Source organism: Capricornis sumatraensis, chromosome 5, assembly GCF_032405125.1.
Source record: "Capricornis sumatraensis isolate serow.1 chromosome 5, serow.2, whole genome shotgun sequence".
Taxonomy (NCBI): domain Eukaryota; kingdom Metazoa; phylum Chordata; class Mammalia; order Artiodactyla; family Bovidae; genus Capricornis; species Capricornis sumatraensis.
The window spans coordinates 101,993,839-102,014,070 of NC_091073.1; the positions used below are offsets into that span (position 1 = coordinate 101,993,839).

General features: G+C 39.4%; 1 protein-coding gene across 1 annotated transcript in view; it reads left to right on the forward strand.

The window, feature by feature from the left end:
- The window catches only part of EXOC4 (exocyst complex component 4), an 816,431-nt gene that overhangs the window by 373,407 nt on the left and 422,792 nt on the right, over positions 1 to 20,232 (forward strand). The window lies entirely within an intron of this gene.

The window sequence follows — 20,232 nt, forward strand, 5'->3', positions numbered from 1 at the left end:
ATATTAGTTATATCTCATTTCCTTTTTCTACTTTCTCTGTAAAATAGGCCTTGATATTTCTAAATATTCATTTTATGTTTCCTTTTAATTTCTTCTCAGTCTTGTAGAGTCTTTCCCAAACCCATTCTTGTGTTAAGCATCCCCTAGGGATTTACCTGGGAGTGGGATGAAATACATTTATATGTGTTACACTTACTTCAGATAGTTTTTGGTCGATAGTGAATAACTACTGAGAAAGAAACCAGTTACTCCCTTAAATATAATTAGCAATCCCAGCCTTCAAGAAGTTTGCATTTGGCTGTGATGAAGCCTGTGGCATGCCCTCTGCAAAGATAAGAAGGGGAAGATGGATGTACTTCTAATGCAATCAGGAAGCCCCTCTGTAATTTAAATATATTATCATATCCTGAGAAAGCTGGTGTTTGAATGTCCTAAGATAACTCACAGTTTCTCCCTAACAAACATGATTGAATTACTTGTGAGAATGCAGCAGGTGTAGTCCGTAATGGATCAATGCTGTCTATGTTCATTATCACAGCAAACTCCAGGAAAACTATAACTGAAGTCATAAGGAGTCAGTTTATTGATGCTGTCTCAGTGATTTTGCTTGTGCTGCTCACATCCAATTTGCCACCAAAAGTTTGATGCCATGCAAACATTGCTTTTCTGGAACACCAATATTGTTTCCTGCTTGTACCTAGAAAGAGGGATGAGTCTCCATTTTGGATGCTTGTGTTTCAGTTTATATATAAAAGTCTAAACAATAGTTTCAAAACATTAGGAATTCTAGGAATGTTAGAGTAATGTGGGATGGAATTGTCATCAAAGTGTGTACTCTGGCTATCACTTTTGTAGTCTGCTTGTAAAGGTCTCAAGTGAATAATAATAAAAATAACTAACATTATTGAGTCCTAGTGGCATACTCAGCTGTGTTTTAAACATTTTAAGGTGTATGTCTAATTCGTTCTTCACCACAACTCTGTGTGATAAGGGTTATGAGTATCCTTATTGTATAGGTGAAGAACCTGAGGCCTAGAAAGTTGAAGTGGCTTGACCAAGATCACTCTATTGAAAATGGAAGGGCCAGGGTTCAAGCCTAGGCAAAAGTACCCCAAAGCCCAAAACCTTTATGTTATTGTTGTTCAGTCACTAAGTCATGTCCGACTCGTTGTGATCCCATGGACTACAGCATCCCAGGCTTCCCTGTCCTTCATCATCTCCCAGAGTTAGCTCCAGCTCATCTCCATTGAGTCGGTGATGCCATCCAACCCTTATAATGGGAGGTTTCTCAGGCTCTAAGACTCTTCTACAGAAGTAGTTCATAAACAGAATTCCCTTACTGGGTTAAAAGAAAGGAATTTTCTATTAAAAAAAAAATGAAGAGCGAAAGACACAATATGATTAGCTGTAGGTCCCAGAGTAATAGCAGGTGAGATTAAGATCAGAAACTCAGAGTACTTTGTTATGATGGTCTAGTCTCATCACGATGTCCTTCTTAGTTTTGCTTCTAAAAGATCAGCAATCAGAGCAGAAAAAGAAATAAAAGGAATCCAAATTGGAAAAGAAGAAGTAAAACTCTCACTGTTTGCAGATGACATGATCCTCTACATGGAAAACCCTAAAGACTCCACCAGAAAATTACTAGAGCTCATCAATGAATATAGTAAAGTTGCAGGATATAAAATCAACACACAGAAATCCCTTGCATTCCTATACACTAATAATGAGAAAGTAGGAAAAGAAATTAAGGAAACAATTCCATTCACCATTGCAACAAAAAGAATAAAATACTTAGGAATATATCTACCCAAAGAAACTAAAGACCTATATATAGAAAACTATAAAACACTGATGAAAGAAATCAAAGAGGACACTAATAGATGGAGAAATATACCATGTTCATGGATTGGAAGAATCAATATAGTGAAAATGAGTATACTACCCAAAGCAATTTACAAATTCAACGCAATCCCTATCAAGCTACCAGCCATATTTTTCACAGAACTAGAACAAATAATTTCAAGATTTGTATGGAAATACAAAAAACCTCGAATAGCCAAAGCAATCTTGAGAAAGAAGAATGGAACTGGAGGAATCAACTTGCCTGACTTCAGGCTCTACTACAAAGCCACAGTCATCAAAACAGTATGGTACTGGCACAAAGACAGACATATAGATCAATGGAACAAAATAGAAAGCCCAGAGATAAATCCACACACATATGGACACCTTATCTTTGACAAAGGAGGCAAGAATATACAATGGAGTAAAGACAATATCTTTAACAAGTGGTGTTGGGAAAACTGGTCAACCACTTGTAAAAGAATGAAACTAGATCACTTTCTAACACCGCACACAAAAATAAACTCAAAATGGATTAAAGATCTAAATGTAAGACCAGAAACTATAAAACTCCTAGAGGAGAATATAGGCAAAACACTCTCAGACATAAATCACTGCAGGATCCTCTATGATCCACCTCCCAGAATTCTGGAAATAAAAGCAAAAATAAACAAATGGGATCTAATTAAAATTAAAAGCTTCTGCACAACAAAGGAAAATATAAGCAAGGTGAAAAGACACCCTTCTGAATGGGAGAAAATAATAGCAAATGAAGCAACTGACAAACAACTAATCTCAAAAATATACAAGCAACTTATGCAGCTCAATTCCAGAAAAATAAATGACCCAATCAAAAAATGGGCCAAAGAACTGAATAGACATTTCTCCAAAGAAGACATATGGATGGCTAACAAACACATGAAAAGATGCTCAACATCACTCATTATCAGAGAAATGCAAATCAAAACCACAATGAGGTACCACTTCACACCAGTCAGAATGGCTGCGATCCAAAAATCTGCAAGCAATAAATGCTGGAGAGGGTGTGGAGAAAAGGGAACCCTCCTACACTGTTGGTGGGAATGCAAACTAGTACAGCCACTATGGAGAACAGTGTGGAGAGTCCTTAAAAAATTGCAAATAGAACTACCTTATGACCCAGCAATCCCACTGCTGGGTATACACACCGAGGAAACCAGAATTGAAAGAGACACATGTACCCCAATGTTCATCGCAGCACTGTTTATAATAGCCAGGACATGGAAACAACCTAGATGTCCATCAGCAGATGAACGGATAAGAAAGCTTTGGTACATGTACACAATGGAGTATTACTCAGCCGTTAAAAAGAATTCATTTGAATCAGTTCTGATGAGATGGATGAAACTGGAGCCGATTATACAGAGTGAAGTAAGCCAGAAAGAAAAACACCAATACAGTATACTAACACATATATATGGAATTTAGAAAGATGGCAATGACGACCCTGTATGCAAGACAGGAAAAAAGACACAGCTGTGTATAACGGACTTTTGGACTCAGAGAGAGAGGGAGAGGGCGGGATGATTTGGGAGAATGGCATTCTATCATGTATACTATCATGTAAGAATTGAATTGCCAGTCTATGTCTGACGCAGGATACAGCATGCTTGGGGCTGGTGCATGGGGATGACCCACAGAGATGTTATGGGGAGGGAGGTGGGAGGGGGTTTCATGTTTGGGAACACATGTAAGAATTAAAGATTTTAAAATTTAATTAAAAAAAATAAAAGGAAAAAAAAAATAAAAGATAAACATCTGAAAATAGTTAGGCTGATTTAAAAGAAAATTTTATGAATTTAACTGGTTAATTAGGTGTAATTATCTGCATAGCTTAGGAACCATTATTATATAAATTTACCCAAGGTCAATTTTCTAAGCCTATTTAAAAGTTAATTTATGTGAAAGAAAATTTCTCTACACAAATTAGAGATGTTTCTATTGCAAGAAAGACTTAGCACTTGGATATATTTAGAACAGAACATTTCGATCTCCCCATTAGCTTTGCCTCTTGATATGAAATGAAATGAAAAGTTTCAATAACCCTTTCTGGAGGAGTATCACCTTCATGAACATTCTCCATTGGCATTATCTTCTGGAAAGCATGCATTTCCATGTGTTTTATGGCATTACATTATTTTCCCAATGATTCCTGGTATTGTAAAATTTTTTTTTTTTTCAGTGAGCTATGACAAGTATCTTATTGGCCTCAGATATGCTTGTCTTTGGGGCTTCCCAGGTGGTACAGCGGTAAAGAATTCGCTACCAATGCAGGAGATACAAAAGATGCGGGTTCAATCCCTGAGATGGGAAGATCCCCTGGAGAAGGCAATGACAACCTGCTCCAGTATTCTTGCCTGGAAAATCCCATGGACAGAGGAACCTGGCGGGCTATACTTCCTGGGGTCTCAAAGAGTCAAATACGACTGACACGGCACATGCTAGTCTTTGTAATGCTATTTCAAATTGACTTTAATCTCATATATCTCTTAATGTACATGATACTTTCCTTGTTCCTTAAAGCAGGACGACATAGGAGAGGAAAAGAATTCTTATGTACCCAGACCATTTGTTTGTGTCATCTTGCTAACCCTCACTCTTACATGAAGAAAGATGGACACATCTATATATTTATCTGGAAAAGTTTGAGTAAGTGATTAGCTGTTTGATTCAGAAACGTCAATTTTTTAAAAGTTAATTTTTATTTTATATTGGAGTATAGTTAATTTACAATATTGTTTCAGGTGTACATCAAAATGATTCAGTTATACATATATGTATATCCATTCTTTTTCAGATTTTTAAAATTTACTTAGTTGTTCATTCAGTGTTTATACTTTTCCAAAAGGAATGTGAACAGCTAACTAAACACAGTTAACCCTTGTTTAATCAGTTAACCCTGAACAATGCAGAGGTTAATCCACCTATAACTTATAGTTGGCCCTCTAGCCAAGGTTCCTCTGCCTCCTTGGATCCAGCTATCCCTGGACTATGTAATAACTGCAGTATTTACTATTGAAAAATAACCACTTGTAAGTGGACCCGTATCGTTCAAACCTAACTTGTTCAAGAATCAACTGTATTTTGCTTGAGGAGCAGTTGAAAAATTAAAGTTATGGGGAAACAATGCCGGAAACAATTGATGAAAGGAAAGCAATAGAGGTTTTAATTTTTCTTAATTCATTTCTCTTTATATACCGGTGCTTTTTCATCACACAGCTTATACATCAGGAAGAAAGAGAAATGAATGGTTTTTCTCTGTGTTGGATTGATTGCAGTGAATATTGAGTAGACTTCTTTTTTTTTTTTTTTTGGTAGTATAGTTAATCTCAGAATACCACTTATAAAGGAAAATAATTTTAAGCTTTAAAATTCAGCTTAGCGTTTTCTTGAGCTTATTATTTCAAAAGAATACCCTCTCCCCTTTTAAAAAAATACTGATATTGCAAACCCTTTGTATAATTTCTCTCCAGTGTTTGCAAAAATCCCCTTGAGGTTTCTTCTGGTTCCATGGAATTTCTCTTCTCCACATATTGACAAAATCATTAAACAAGCCTGAAGCTTCATGATGACTTTTCCAGCACCACTTTCATTGCTCTTTATCATTACGTTTAGTTATGTTTCATCTGGTTTTCAATATATGTGACAGGGTTCATATCCCAGCCAACTGGAATTAATTTGATAGCTAAGCATTTCACGAGCTGGCTCTGTAACACACTCTGCCAGCCCCTGCCATGTGTAAAGCGTTACTACTTTCTTACCAGGAAAGATTATTTATAACTTGACTTCTTCCATGCTCATTTGTGTTTCTCAAGAAGGCAGGGAGGGGTGTGCTCACTCAGTGTTTCTCTTGGCATTCCTCTGTGTAAACCTCACTAATACTTTCAGTCGTCACCTCTTGTGTCTCGCCTTTGGCGCACAAGGAGGAAAATGGAGATGCTTTGAATGCAGGCATTGCTTCTCAGCAAGAGGATGCTCTCCGAAGCTCTGGTGTTGCTCCAACTTCTCTCTCTCTCGCTGCCCCTTAGTGGCTTGAGAGGGTTTTAAGATCGAGAGTGTGGTTTGGTAGGGAAACTGTTGGGAGTTGACCTCAGTAATTAATTTTTTAAGAGCTTAGTCCTTAGAGGTTAGTGTGGTAAGTGACCGGGGAATAATTGAGTATTTTTTCACTACTTGTGGGAAAAATAATTTTAGCCAAACATTTCAGGGATAAGAGAAAGGAAGTGTTTATATTTCTAAGATATGGCATCGTTCCAGATTGCTACCCTTTTGTAAGAAGCCAAAACAGATTTATAAATACTCTGAACCAGTGGAGAATGAGTTTTTTATTCGACCATTTTTCCTTTATTTATCAGTCTGATATTTTAATTTTATGGCCAATACATGTTCCCCAGTTTAGAGATTTCCCTCACATTGGCATGATTAGCAGTCGTGTGTGAAATGATTATGTGGAAACATTACTAGCGAATTACTGCTTGTCTAAATACTGTATGTTTTCACTTGAGAACATTGGCTCTGGAATGTATTTCTGGCACTGTGAAAGGGGGAAAAAAAAGTCTTGATGTTACAGTGCAGCCAGAATTTAATTTGTGAAATGGAGCTTTAAACTCAGTTGTTCCTCCCACTGGCAGCAACTGAAGGTTGCTTATTTCCTTTCTAGAATGAACATTTGCCCTTTCAGACTGCTTAGTCATATTTTTAATCATCAAATTGATAACTTCTTAGAGAAAAAGCCAAAACTTTGCACCATCCATGTTTATGTCTCTGTGTTACACAGGATCTAATTTATAAATCTTAGTACCATTTAAAACTAATGGAGTGGCCATTTCGAGGTCCATAACTACAGCAATTATGCCTTAGAACAGGGAAGTACATTTTATATTAAGATTTTATACCAGTAATTGTGAGTGACTTCTCATACAGTCTTGGACCCTAATCAGCAATAATATTCTTATTATAAATGTAATCAATAACCTATCCTGATGGAGATTTACTGTTGGGGAGGATTGACTCTAATGTATGAAATAGCTGTAGTACAAGAAATTCAGAGGGGGAGAAAAGCCAGGAGACATACTTTTATTTTCTAGGTTATTTTATCTTATAGTTTATCATTTTGCCTTATAAAAAGCTTTATTAGTATTGAGATTGGTTCATTTGATTTCTGGAGGACACATTTCTTCCGTGCGTGCTGAGTTGCTTCAGTCATGTCTGACGCTTTGTGATCTAATGGACTGTAGCCCTCCAGGCTCCTCTGTCCATGGGATTCTCCAGGCAAGAATACTGAAGTGGATTGCCGTTTCCTTCTCCAGGGGATCATCCTGACCCAGGGCTTGAACCTGTGTTTCTTGCATCTCCTGCACTGGCAGGCACATCCTTTACCACTAGTGCTACCTGGAAAGCCCACACATTTCTTATGTATCCCCAAAGCACGAAAAAAGGAGTGGTGGGGGTTTCTTTGTTGATTTCATTATTCTGACCAGAAAAGATTCTCTGCTTATGTCCTAAATGCTCCCCAAGTGAGAAAGAAGAAAAATTGAAAGAAGTCATTCACCACCTCCAAGTTCTGTAATAAAAAGTCACTTTCTCCTCTCTTCCAGCATTTACTGTTGATGACTGACAGTGTGTGGAACCTTAGTCTCATTAGAATGCAGGCCAAGGAAGGCATCATAACCAAGAAGATCAAAACTCAGAACTGAAGTGGGAACTTTTCATTCAAACTTGAGTAAATACAGAGGAAAAGACTGCGATACCATCCAAAAATTAGAAGTCAAAAGAAAATGATTAAAAAATCAGGACCTATATTCTCTTAGCCCTACAGATGTTTGTTGTAAATTGAACATTTTCAGAAAAACATCATGATTCATTAGTCTGAAAAATTACTGCATTATCATAAGAAAAGGATTATTGATTCTAATAGAAGTCAGCTTTGGATCACTTATCCTATGAATTAGCCTCATAGCATTAAACCATGCTAGGAAGATGTAGATTGCTTGTTCACTGAATAAGATGATTTTAAATATGACTCTGAGGACTTCTGTTACCAGAATTGCCCACAAGGACCTTACTTTGTAATTCCAGAACTCTAGTGGGCAAATACTGTTTCATAGATTGATTTCTTAAATTTAGCTTTGAGATAAACAGAAAAACTGATTGGCTTCCTTTTGTAGGTAATTTGGCTATGATGGTGTTGGATTATAACTGCTACTTGTCCTGGTGACATCCACAGTTAAGTCTCAGTGTAAATGAAAAGCTACCAGTATATACTTATCACATGTGAAATGTATACATGAGGGGAAAAATGATTACATTCACAAACAGCCTAAAGGTACAGTGTCTTTTTAGTGAAGATACATGGGACGTGTAGGAGAGAATCTTCTTTGGGTCGCCCCCAAAGAAATTGAAGGCTACATACTGGTGAAATGTGGTTTTCTTTTCTCTCTCTCTTTTTTTGTTCTTAGAGAAATACAAGCTGTTTGATTTGTCTTTAACATAATATAGAGATCGCAGTGCTTAGGGCATCTCAGTTGCATTTAAGTCGTTTAGAGGGAATGGAGCAAAGGGAAAGAGTGGAGAATGGGAGAGGGAAGTTAAAAAGAAAAGGAAGACATGGATCCAGAGTGAAGGGGAAGCAGAGCAGGCAGAGTGGACAGGGTTCAAGGAGGAGGCGGAGTTAAGAGAGAAGTCGATTCAAGGAAGCAGCTGATGAGGGAAAAGCAGCCCCAGGACCAGTGCCCCATTGTCTATTGGCCTCAGAGCAATTGACTGTTTTTATTTTTTTTAAGTAGCATTTTGACTGTTTCTCCATTCTCTAAACTCTCATTCACTGTCTTCTTTTTCACTTGCAGATACAAAAATAAAAATAGCTTTTGTGACATTGTCTTAAAAATTCACAGACCAGGCACTATATGAGAGTGGACTCTTTTTGGATTTAAATAGTAATCCTGCCTTTTCCTGTTTGAAAAGAAGAAAAAGAGTAAAAATCTTTCAGTTCAGTTCAGTCGCTCAGTCATGTCCAACTCTTTGCGACCCCATGAATCGCAGCACACCAGGCCTCCCAGTCCATCACCAACCCCCGGAGTTCACTCAAACTCATGTCCATCGAGTTGGTGATGCCATCCAGCCATCTCATCCTCTGTCGTCCCCTTCTCCTCCTGCCCCCAATCCCTCCCAGCATCAGAGTCTTTTCCAGTGAGTCAACTCTTCGCATGAGGTGACCTAAGTATTGGAGTTTCAAAGAACACCCAGGGCTGATCTCCTTTAGAATGGACTGGTTGGATCTCCTTGCGGTCCAAGGGACTCTCAGAGTTGTCTCCAACACCACAGGTCAAAAGCATCAATTCTTCGGCACTCAGCCTTTTTCACAGTCCAACTCTCACATCCATACATGACCCCTGGAAAAACCATAGCCTTGACTGGACGGACCTTTGTTGGCAAAGTAATGTCTCTGCTTTTGAATATGCTATCTAGGTTGGTCATAACTTTCCTTCCAAGGAGTAAGCATCTTTTAATTTCATGGCTGCAGTCACCATCTGCAGTGATTTTGGAGCCCCCCAAAACAAAGTCTGACACTGTTTCCACTGTTTCCCCATCTATTTCCCATGAAGTGATGGGACCAGATGCCATAATCTTAGTTTTCTGAATGTTGAGCTTTAAGCCAAGCCTTTCACTCTCCTCTTTCACTTTCATCAAAAATCTTTAGGCAGAGAGATTTGACGAATCTAAAACTATAAATAACAGTGCTTACTCTTTTCTAATTTTCTGATGAGAGTACATTTGAGGAAGAGAGAAAATGAGTAAACAAGTGAGACTGTATCCTTTAAGAGTGGTGAAACCTTGAAGCTGTGCATTTTCATCCATCATGGACCAGTTGTGCCTAGTGTTTTCTATGTACAACCTAGATTTGGATGGGCCTGAGTGTATCTTATAATGCAACTTCAGAGAAGAAGGAAAACATTAATATAAACCATAAGAATGTTTTATGTTGTAGGTAGATACTATATTTTCAGCTTCTTCATTACATGAAATTGGTTTGGCATCCCACACCATAACCAGCTTTCAGAACTTTCTTTTCTAAAGGCCAAGGCAAGCCTGTGCAATTTACCAGGATCAAATGTTCCTCAATGTGTTTGTCTAACACAGCTAGAAAATGCCCACTCCACCAACACACCCTTTTAGTTGTAGAATTGTGGCTCAGATTCAGTTTTTGATGGGTTGACAGGGCTGCTCTGCACTGGTTTTGTACTGTTTTTTTATTTGCACACAAGCACAGCAGTTCATTTACCTTTTCAAACTTTTGTTCCTCTCTGTAAGGTTAACAGGACAAATGCCTTCTTTAATTGTTATCTTCCCCACCCTTTCTTGGAGTCTCCAGCTCTGCAAACATCCCCTCACTGCTTGTAAACTCTCTAAAGCTCAGCAAATACCTTTCTGTGTGTAGCTGAATTTTCTTCGCTGCACAGCTCCACTTTCCTCTCTTCTAGCAAGAAGGGAGCCCAACTTTCTGAACCCTCTTCTGTTGTCACTCTCCCAAGAACTTCTCTGTTTCTGAATTGCACAGAACTTGAAGTGGACAGACTAGGAATATGTGAGGGCGGGGTGCTTTCTCTTCAGAGCTCTCATCTTTGTGCTGGCCTGGGAAAAGAGTAAAGGCGTCAGAGTGCTCTGGGCAGCCGAGAAATCAGGGCTGAAAGAATTCAGTTTCTGTTGGGCCAGGATGAGTAGGAGGTAATTAAGAAACCTAGTTTGGAAAGATACAGGCAGTCATGGAAGAAATGAATCTCCTCATAGATAACATGCCCCCCCCCCCCTTGGGGACTCATAAAATAGGGTTTCTAGTATATGGAAGTTTTTTCCTAATAAATCGAATAGTGCACTGGGTGATCTCTGTCATTCAGCAGTGGATCAGTGAATGCGCGAATAAGGGTTTATAAAAATCAGTCCTGCATGAGAGAATATGCCTTAGTAGGAAGTTAAAGGAGTGCCTTAAATTCGTTAAAATTCTGAGAGCTGTAAGTTTAACCCTGAAGGCAGAAATACTGTCGAGATTCAGGTGTTAGAGTCAAACCATCAAAATTCCATCCCCATTGTAGTTACTGAGTGCTGATAAGTCTCAGTTTTTTCATCTGTAAAATAGGAATAATGCCGTTAGCTTAGTGGCATTGTCAGACAGTGAGCCAAGTTAGTTACCTAAATTACTTAGAATTGTACTTGAAACACAGTAAGGTCTGGGTATATGATATTTGTAGAGATTGTTGTGACAGAAACTGAAAATGGATAGTTTAAATGGGTTACTCTTCTAGATGGTCTGAGGGACCTTAGCATTTGGGGGTGTTATTGATAAAGCACACTGAGATGGGGTAAGGAGAACGTGTGGATAATCTGCCCATAATAGGTGTAGAATATCCTCATATCTCTCTACTGGGCTCAGCAACTCTTTCCTTTTCATGTTTCTTTGGGCTCATTCATGGTAAACTCATAGGAAAAATGGCTCCTATATTGATGTATGGAAGAACTGGGAGAACAGTTGCTCACACTTAAATTACTAAAGGCTGAATTTTAAGCTTTCAGTTCAGTTCAGGCACTCAGTCGTGTCCGACTCTTTATGACCCCATGGACTGCAGCACGCCAGGCCTCCGTGTCCATCACCAACTCCTGGAGTTTACTGAAACTCATGTCCGTTGAGTCGGTGATGCCATCCAACCATCTCATCCTGTTGTCCCCTTCTCCTCCTCCCTTCAGTCTTTCCCAGAATCAGGATCTTTTCAAATGAGTCAGTTCTTTGCATCAGGTGGCCAAAGTATTGGAGTTTCAGCTTCAGCATCAGTCCTTTAGTGGCAAAAGTAACATTTGGTGGGACTTCCATACTAATGCATGGAATATGCCATTTTCTTTTCTGCCTATGCAAAGACAAGAGTGAAATTGAGACTGGAAGAAATAGGAAAGTATCCAAAGTATATAACTAAAATAGAATTATTTTTAAATTCTAAATACATATTCTGAGTATATGCAATACAAATGCAAAAAAAACACAAAACCACACTCTACTAAACTGATGAATGACCTGTTAAATAATGGTGCAAATGAAATGACATGTGGGAGATCTGTGTGTTACACCAGCATTCTAAGTTTTTCCCATGCACACCCTGAAGATTGTAACCTACTAGGCTCATTTGGTCTCACTGACTTCCCGTTTAACATAATATTAAGGAAAGCTGCAGTCACTTTCCTGTTCTTTTTACTGTATGAGCTTTCTGCAACTCTGCTTCCTGAGAAACCCTCTTTGCTTTACTTTAAATGGAAAAATGGCCATTTAGTGCTTGTTGGCTGTTGTTCGGTTGCTAAGTCATGTCTGACTCTTCGCAGCCCCATGGACTGTAGCACGCCAGGCTTCCCTGTCCTTCACTATCTCCCAGAGTTTGTTCAAACTTATGTCCATTGAGTCAGTGATGCCATCCAACCATCCCATCCCCTGTTACCCCCATTTAGCAGCCTTCATTTACATGGGTTTTTCCAGAAATAAATAAGGTGTGACTGAACTGTCTTCCTCTCTGGATAAGTCTTCTTTCCCTAGCATCATTTTCTTAAAAACTCAAGAAGCCTGACACCTGTCTACTACCCACCTTCAGTATCATGTAGTTAATAACATGCTTTCTCCTTTCCAATCAGAAAGTTTGTTACTGCCCTTGGGCAATATGTTCAGCACTCACAGCCTGAATGTTCAAAACGAGGTAAAAAAAAAAAAGGACTGAAACTTCTGCGCATGTTTTCATTAACTTTTTTCACAGCCTGGAATTGATTGCTTCCCTTCCCCCAGAGCATACCCGGTGTGACCCTGATTCAGTGTGGTTTAATCAATAGACTGCAGAATGACTCATTTGTTTCCAGTTATTTCTTTACAGAGTATTTTCCAAGCAAAGGTAAATATGGGAAAACTACTGCCTGTGAGTAGGAGTGAAGGGAAATGGAGTCAGAGACAGACGACTCTGTATTGTGTTTACTGCAATAATTTTTTTTTTGTACTTTAAAAAACTGTGAACTTTTTAATATTGATTTGGTGTGACTAAGAGCTTTTGCAATAATTTTTTAAAGAGAATAAAAGGTGGAGAGGAAGAATGGCCATAAAGATGCCTCTCCTTGTAAGATGTTTCTGCCACACTGTGCGAAAGACCTCTTGATAACAGGTGTATAGCACTTTAACTGCCATTGTTTTTATTTTGTACTGATCTCTTTAAGGGCTGATCTCATTAAGCCATGGAAGAAATAAATTCCCTACTGAATGGGTCTGGTGGAACTCTGCAAATTTTCAAAGCATCCAATCAGAAGAATATTAAACCTTTGAGGGCAGTTTAGTATTTTCCTTTTTCTCTTTTCTTCCTCTCTTAACTTGGTTCTCTCTGATGATTTTATGGGAGACCTAGTGCCAGTTTTACTCTGTGGGGATACACAAGTACCTCACTGAAGTCGAGTGCAGAAGGGTGGGTGAGCGAGGTGGTGCGGTCACCTGCCGAAGTCAGCCATAAGCCTGCAGGGAGGGAATGGCCGTGATTCATTTTTTAAAGCCCCTGCTGTGTCCCAACTACTTCTCACGTCCAGTCTTAATTCTCAGAGCAGTCATTTGATTTGAAAAATCAGGAATCTGAGAAAGAGGCAGAGTAATTAGCTCAAGGTCATCGAACACAGTATCATGTGGTGAATTAGATTTGAGCTCACATTTTGCCTGGTATGAAATTTCTTTTGCTTCCCAGCTCACCACGCAAGCCAGCCAGGGTATGTGCTATTGCTTAGGAGAGGAACCTAAGAGAACTGCAAGGACAAAGGGCTCAGCAGCATCCCAGAGAGGGAGAATGGAGCTCAGCCCGAGGCCACAAGTGTGTTCTCGTCTCTGCGGCTCTGTGTCTGCAGTGCAGTTGTGGCCTCAATGAATAGGGCACTGGGAATTACTACTTTAAGAGATGCTGCTGGAGAGAAAGAAACACAAAATCACAGTGAACCATAGACACATCTCACTGTGTTTGGTCATTGAGCCAGACAGGAGAAATTATATACAGTTTCCTAACTACCTCCAAAACCTGAGCCATGGTGGTATTCTACCTCCTTCTTCTGGGAAAAAGTAAAAAGATGGTGGCTACAAAGAATGTGGAAAGCTCACACAGAAGTGGTAAAATACACATTTTACTGGCCCTGTGGATATATTTTATCTGCTGTTTATGGTTAGGCACTATATATTTGTGAAGCAAAAGACAATTTTGATGGCAGTGAAAAGTTATATTTCAAGGCAGATTATTGGACAGTTTATGTTCTGACAAATAGGATTCATTAAAAAGTATGCAGTGAGCTACCTGTTCAGCAGGAGTTTGATGTGACCACATAACTTTAGAAAGTTCTTACAGGTGAAAACGGTACAGGTATGGGTTCAAAGTGTTCTGTTTGTATTCCGTCTAAAACAATTCTTAGAATAAGAGAATTAGATATTTGCAATAGAAATGATTTGTTACTTGAAAGATATTAATATATGCAAGTTTTTAAGAAAAAGAAAATGCCTTGGAAACAAGGGGTTCTGACTATCCAGATGACAATTTCTGGACCAGTGGTTCTTGACAACAGATGTTTCTGTGTTAGTCACTCAGTCATGTCCGACTCTTTACTACCCCATGGACTGTAGCCCTTCAGGCTCCCCTGTGCATGGAACTCTCCAGTCAAGAATACTGGAGTGGGTTGTCATTCCCTTTTCCAGGGGATCTTCCCCACCGAGGGATCTCCCCACCCTAGGTCTCCTTCATTGCAGGCAGATTCTTTACCATCTGAGCCACCAAGACATACAGATGATTCTTGACAAGGATGGGGATGATTAAGTAAATGTACTATTTTATTGATACAAACTGTGCAAATGAAACTTTGATTTAAGGTAATAGTTTTTGAATCTTCCCTGGTGGTAAAGAGTCTGCCTGCAATGCGGGACACCTGGATTCAGTCCCTGGGTCAGGAAGATTTCCTGGAGAAGGGAATAGCAACTCACTCCAGAATTCTTGCCTGCAAAATCCTATGGGTGGAGGAGCCTGGCAGGCCCCAAGCCATGGCATTGCAGAGCCAGATATGACTGAGTGACTAACACACGCAAGAGTACCTAAAGCCCACTTAACTTTTGGCTTCCGTAGTAGCTCGTCTAGTAAAGCATCCGCCTACAATGCAGGAGACCCAGGTTCGATCCCTGGGTTGGGAAGATCTTCCAGAGAAGGAAATGGCAATCCACTCCAGTATTCTTGTCTGGAGAATTTCATGGACAGAGGAGCCTTGTGGGCTACAGTCCATGAGGTTGCAAAGCGTTGGACACAACTGAGTGACTAGCATACACACACACAGTAGTTTTGAACATTTTTTTAGCAAATGAGAGCCTGTGTGATACTTCCTTCATTTCTTTGTCCCATTCCTTCTCACCTCCAAAATAAATTCATTAAGTACATATATAAAACAAAGGTAGAACAAAGTAATAGGATGTCTTCCTTACTGAGAACAGTAGAACAATACCAGAATTTTTTTTTTTTTAAATCTTGCTCAGAGAGACTTACTAAGAACAAGCAGATACAAGACGGCATCAGGTGACGTGCTAAATGTATTAGTGGACTCTATCTAGAGTGAAATTTCCTATGCTTTTTACTGAGATCTCAAAACATTTCACAGACATGCTCGATTCTCATAAATAAAATATGACATGTGTAAGGCTGTTAATTTCCTTTGTGAGGAGGGCAGTAATAGAGAAACTGAAATCGAAACAGAGATAGCATGGGACAAGTATAACCCTCAGGTTTTCATTTCTGTGTCTTCTCTCCTGATCCCCGCTTTCCCTGCTCATCAGAACAAAGTGCTACCACTATTGTGACCAGCTGCTTTGACTTGTTACTAAAGCTCTCTGTAGTATTTGATGTGGTTAATCAATGCCTCCTTCTCAGAAGACTCTTTTGGGCTGGCTCCCAGGATGATATCTGTATTCCTCTCACCTCAGTGGCTCCTCATGAGTTTCTTCCTTGCCTCCCTGACCTCTTAGCCTATGGTACCCAGGCTTCAGTCCTTGGCCGCCTTCTCTTTTTTGATCTACGCTTATTTCTCTTGTGGATCTCACTTTATCGTAGGAATTGAAATACCATCTCAAGCTGTTGACTCCCAAATTTATATCTCCAGCTTGCACTGCTCCAGTGAACTCAGCCTTCTTATGTTTTTAGCTTTCTTGACATTTCTGTTTGCGTGTCATATGGGAATTCCAACTTCAAATTGTCCAGAACTGAGATCCCAACATTTCACACCATCTGTTCACCAACTGCTACCCCCTAGTCTTCCCCACTTCGATAAATGGCACTGCTTTCTTCCAGTTGTTCAGGCCAAAGGTCTAGGAGTCATCTCCCTCACATGCAGAAGCAATCCATCAGCATATCCTACTAGTTTTTCCAAAAATTTCCCGGAACCTAACCATTGCTCAACCACCGTTGTGAGTCCTAGCCTGGTCTATGCCACCATCATCTCTTGCTGAGAGTTAGGCTCTTATCTGGTCTCATGCTTGATCTCTTGCTCTCCTCCTTTTAGCCATAGTGATCCTGTTAGAATGTAAGTCATATCATATAAACCTTTTGGCTCAGAACTCTCCAATAGCAACTCATGCTGAGTAAAAACCAGAATTCTTTACAATGTTTGAAAAGACCCAACTTATCCTTGAGCTATTGAACAGTAGCACAGTTATTCTCTGTTCCTCCACTGGCCATACGTGCGAGTCACCACCTTCACACCTTTGGAGCTCTTTTCAGATGTTACTGGCCCAGTGAAGCCCTGCCTGGCTATCCTATTTGAAATTGTACTATGTTTTGCTTTTTGCTCTTCATTTCCCCAGTTGCTATCTATGGACTGTATCTTTCATCTGTTTTATTGCCTGTCTCCTCCCACTAAGAACGTCAGTGGCACAAGAGCAAGGATTTTTGTCTCCTTTGTTCATTGTTACTTCCCTGTCATCTTGAAACCGGGCCTGGCACATCGCTAGGCCCTCAGTAAATTTTGTTGGAATGAATAAATGAAGTTTCAGAACCTGAAACAGAGTTGTGGAATAAGACTATGTAAATAAACATGTGTCTGTGAATACAGTTTTTCTCCTGGTTTCTGAGCTCCAGTCCTAAGGTGACAATTTCCTATATCTGAACAAAGGTGCCTCTGACTATCCAGATCTTTATCCTTGTGAACAGCCCTTGCCTATTAGAGCCAATGCAATGGGAGAAGGACATATTACCGTCTCCATTTCTGCAAAATCCCTTTGGCCCAGAATGGTTTCAAAAGTGCTATCCCAGAAAGGCAGACAAATCCAGAGACCTTAGTAGTTTCCCTTAGCCTCTGCTGCATTAGCCAAAGATAAATCTATGCAGAGTTCACTAAAGGGAACAGACAACTGCATTAAGCTGTGTAATGATGAACACTAATGGCCTGTGACAAAATGGGTCTCTGTAGGCTCAGCTGCCATGCAAGTTGGGGATTTTTCCTTCTATTTGATAATGGTCATGAAAAGAGCAAAACAAAACCATAACCAAAGATGGGAAGAAACAACCTGCAGGCCAAGTTCAAGGTGATTTTCATGGTGTCTTTGTTTTTCCTTTTTGTAAGTATATACATCTTGAGTGTAAAATGTACATATGCTCTCGTAGAGTGATAGGAGTCTCTGCTCCATTAAATAGAAATGTACTGCCCTTTATTCCTAATAGCAACCTGATACTGTTCATCCGTTTCCTTTTCCAAGGCATATGCATTGTCATGCAAATTGTTAAATTGAGTTTTTTAGCTGCTTGTTATTTTACTCATCGGCACTTAGACTCTTATCATAGTGATCCGTGGTGGTTGATTTCATTTTCTGTGCACTTCCCTCCCATTCCTAATTTAAGTGAGGAGCTTGATTCTTTATGTGTCTTTCTCCTCCCCTTGGCAGTTTCACGTGGCTAGTCTAGTGATCCTGGGGTAAATTAGTTGACTTTTTTCTATTGCACATGATTCTTGTGAGGATCAAATACCTGTGGATAAATATGCTTTCGGAGAAGGCAATGGCACCCCACTCCAGTACTCTTGCCTGGAAAATTCCATGGACAGAGGAGCCTGGTAGGCTGCAGTCCATGGGGTCGCTGAGAGTTGGACACAACTCAGTGACTTTACTTTCACTTTTCACTTTCATGCATTGGAGAAGGAAATGGCAACCCACTCCAGTGTTCTTGCCTGGAGAATCCCAGGGACAGGGGAGCCTGGTGGGCTGCCATCTATGGGGTCACACAGAGTCGGACACGACTGAAGTGACTTAGCAAATATGCTTTATAAACTACTGTAAACAGTTAAATTGATGATACCAGTGTGGATATTAGGCCAGTTGATCTCCAAGACGTTTTTTAATTATAGGACTAAATTTATTCTAATACTTCCCAAAGCAATGTTTCTAGTACATTCTACAAATTTAGGTAATGGGATACATGAGTGTCTTAGGTTCAACTCTTAGAAACCATAGGTTTTACAAATATACATCATATTGAGTAGTCAGGCCTGATCTAGGACTTAAAAAAGAAAAAAACATGCAGAATGTCAGTATGACCTACACATCCTATATTTTTGGCATGTGCCTCTCAGATATTCAGAACACATTTTACTCTCCTGCAGAATTATTTGACAACAGATTTTGTTCTTCACCTCTGACTCTCCATGGATGATCTACCAAAAAATAGCACCTCCACTTGTTACTGAATAAAACCCCAGTATGGCTCTTCTATAAATCCAGTTTTATTACCTTCTTCCAAAGTAATTTCTGACAATCCAGCCAGAACCCTTACTTTTTGTTTGTCATATTTAGGCTTGATTCTTGAAAAAGAGGGCTAGCTCTCATTTTAGCCTAAGAAGAAAAGATTACGAGGCCCATTTCAAGACCTTGGTTTTGCATACCTGATCTACTAAGTTTGTAAATTCTAGGAATCCATTTTATTTTTTTAAATAAGTGTTTCTGTTCTTATTTTCAGCACCAGTTTGTTTCCTTCAGCTTTCCCACACGCATGACTTTTATAGCCCATATAAAGCAGAGTGCTCTGCCATATTGATTTAATGGTATGTTTCAATAAATTTCCCCTGTTACAGTGCTTGCTCCACACCAGGCAGCCAAGTGGGGGAGCAGACAGATGTGCTGGTTAACTAATTTCCAAAGAGAAAAAATTTCATTTTCTCCATTCTTGAATGTCATAGCTGTCCTGCCAGTGACCTGATCCTGAGATGTATTAGGTTCTCCCTGACATATGTTACAGGAAGTAGTGACCTGACCTTTTAAAAATTTTATTAACATTTATAAATTTGTTTTAGTGTATTATGGTGGAAGCAATGATTTTTCTTCAGAATGGATTGGGGTGACTGGTGAACAGATTGATAGCCGTGTCATATATTAAGCTGGTGGACATTTTGTAGGGTAGATAGATGCTATCTTTTTCCCTCTCTCATCTCCTACCTTTCAGGCTTCTGCCGATGGGGATGGTAATATGTAAAGTTTTTCTTTAAAGCATTTTACAAGGAACTGAATCATTACTGAGACCCTTTATGTAGCTGGTGAGATTTTGGTGATTGCTTAATGAAACACTGAGGCACAGGTAGTCCCCCATCCTTTCATTCAGCTGTTGCTCAGTGCCTAATGTATTCCAGGTGCTCCGCTTGTCACTAGGGCTGTAAAGTGAAGGCCTCCGTCCCTGTCCTCAAGTAATTTACAAACTGATGGATTAAGAACCTATGGAAAACCATCAAGATCCTAGTTAAAGTTTTTCTTTTTCTTTTTTTCTTGTCTCAACTCTGTGTTCAAAACCTTGACCTATACCTAAAAATTCTTCTAAACTCATATCTTGATTCTTCCTAGGAACTAATTGCATTTATACGTAGTGTTTGGGTAAAAAATATTTGTCATAGATTAAGAAGGGAAATCTTGATTAATGTTAACTATTGGAACTTAGCTATAGCCAGTATTATTGACTTAGCAATTCTCATCTTTCTCTCCATGCCCTAAGAGACCGAGCAGTGTGTGGTTTTATAAAAAGGACACCTCTCCCAGGACAGGAAACAGGCGAGCTGGCACATTGCCTTTCTAACCTGTTTACCGCAATAGCAGTTGTGATGGTGATGGTGATCGACACACCCATCTATCATCTGCCTTTTCCCAGATGCTTCTGAAACATAAATTAAGCCTCCTAACTCCTCAGTGAGTATGGATTGCTGTTTTATTTTACAGTAAATATTTGGTTATTTTATAGACAGGGAAATTCAGACATTGGGAACCTAAGTGGCTAGATAAATAAGTTATGGACACTGCTGGGAAAC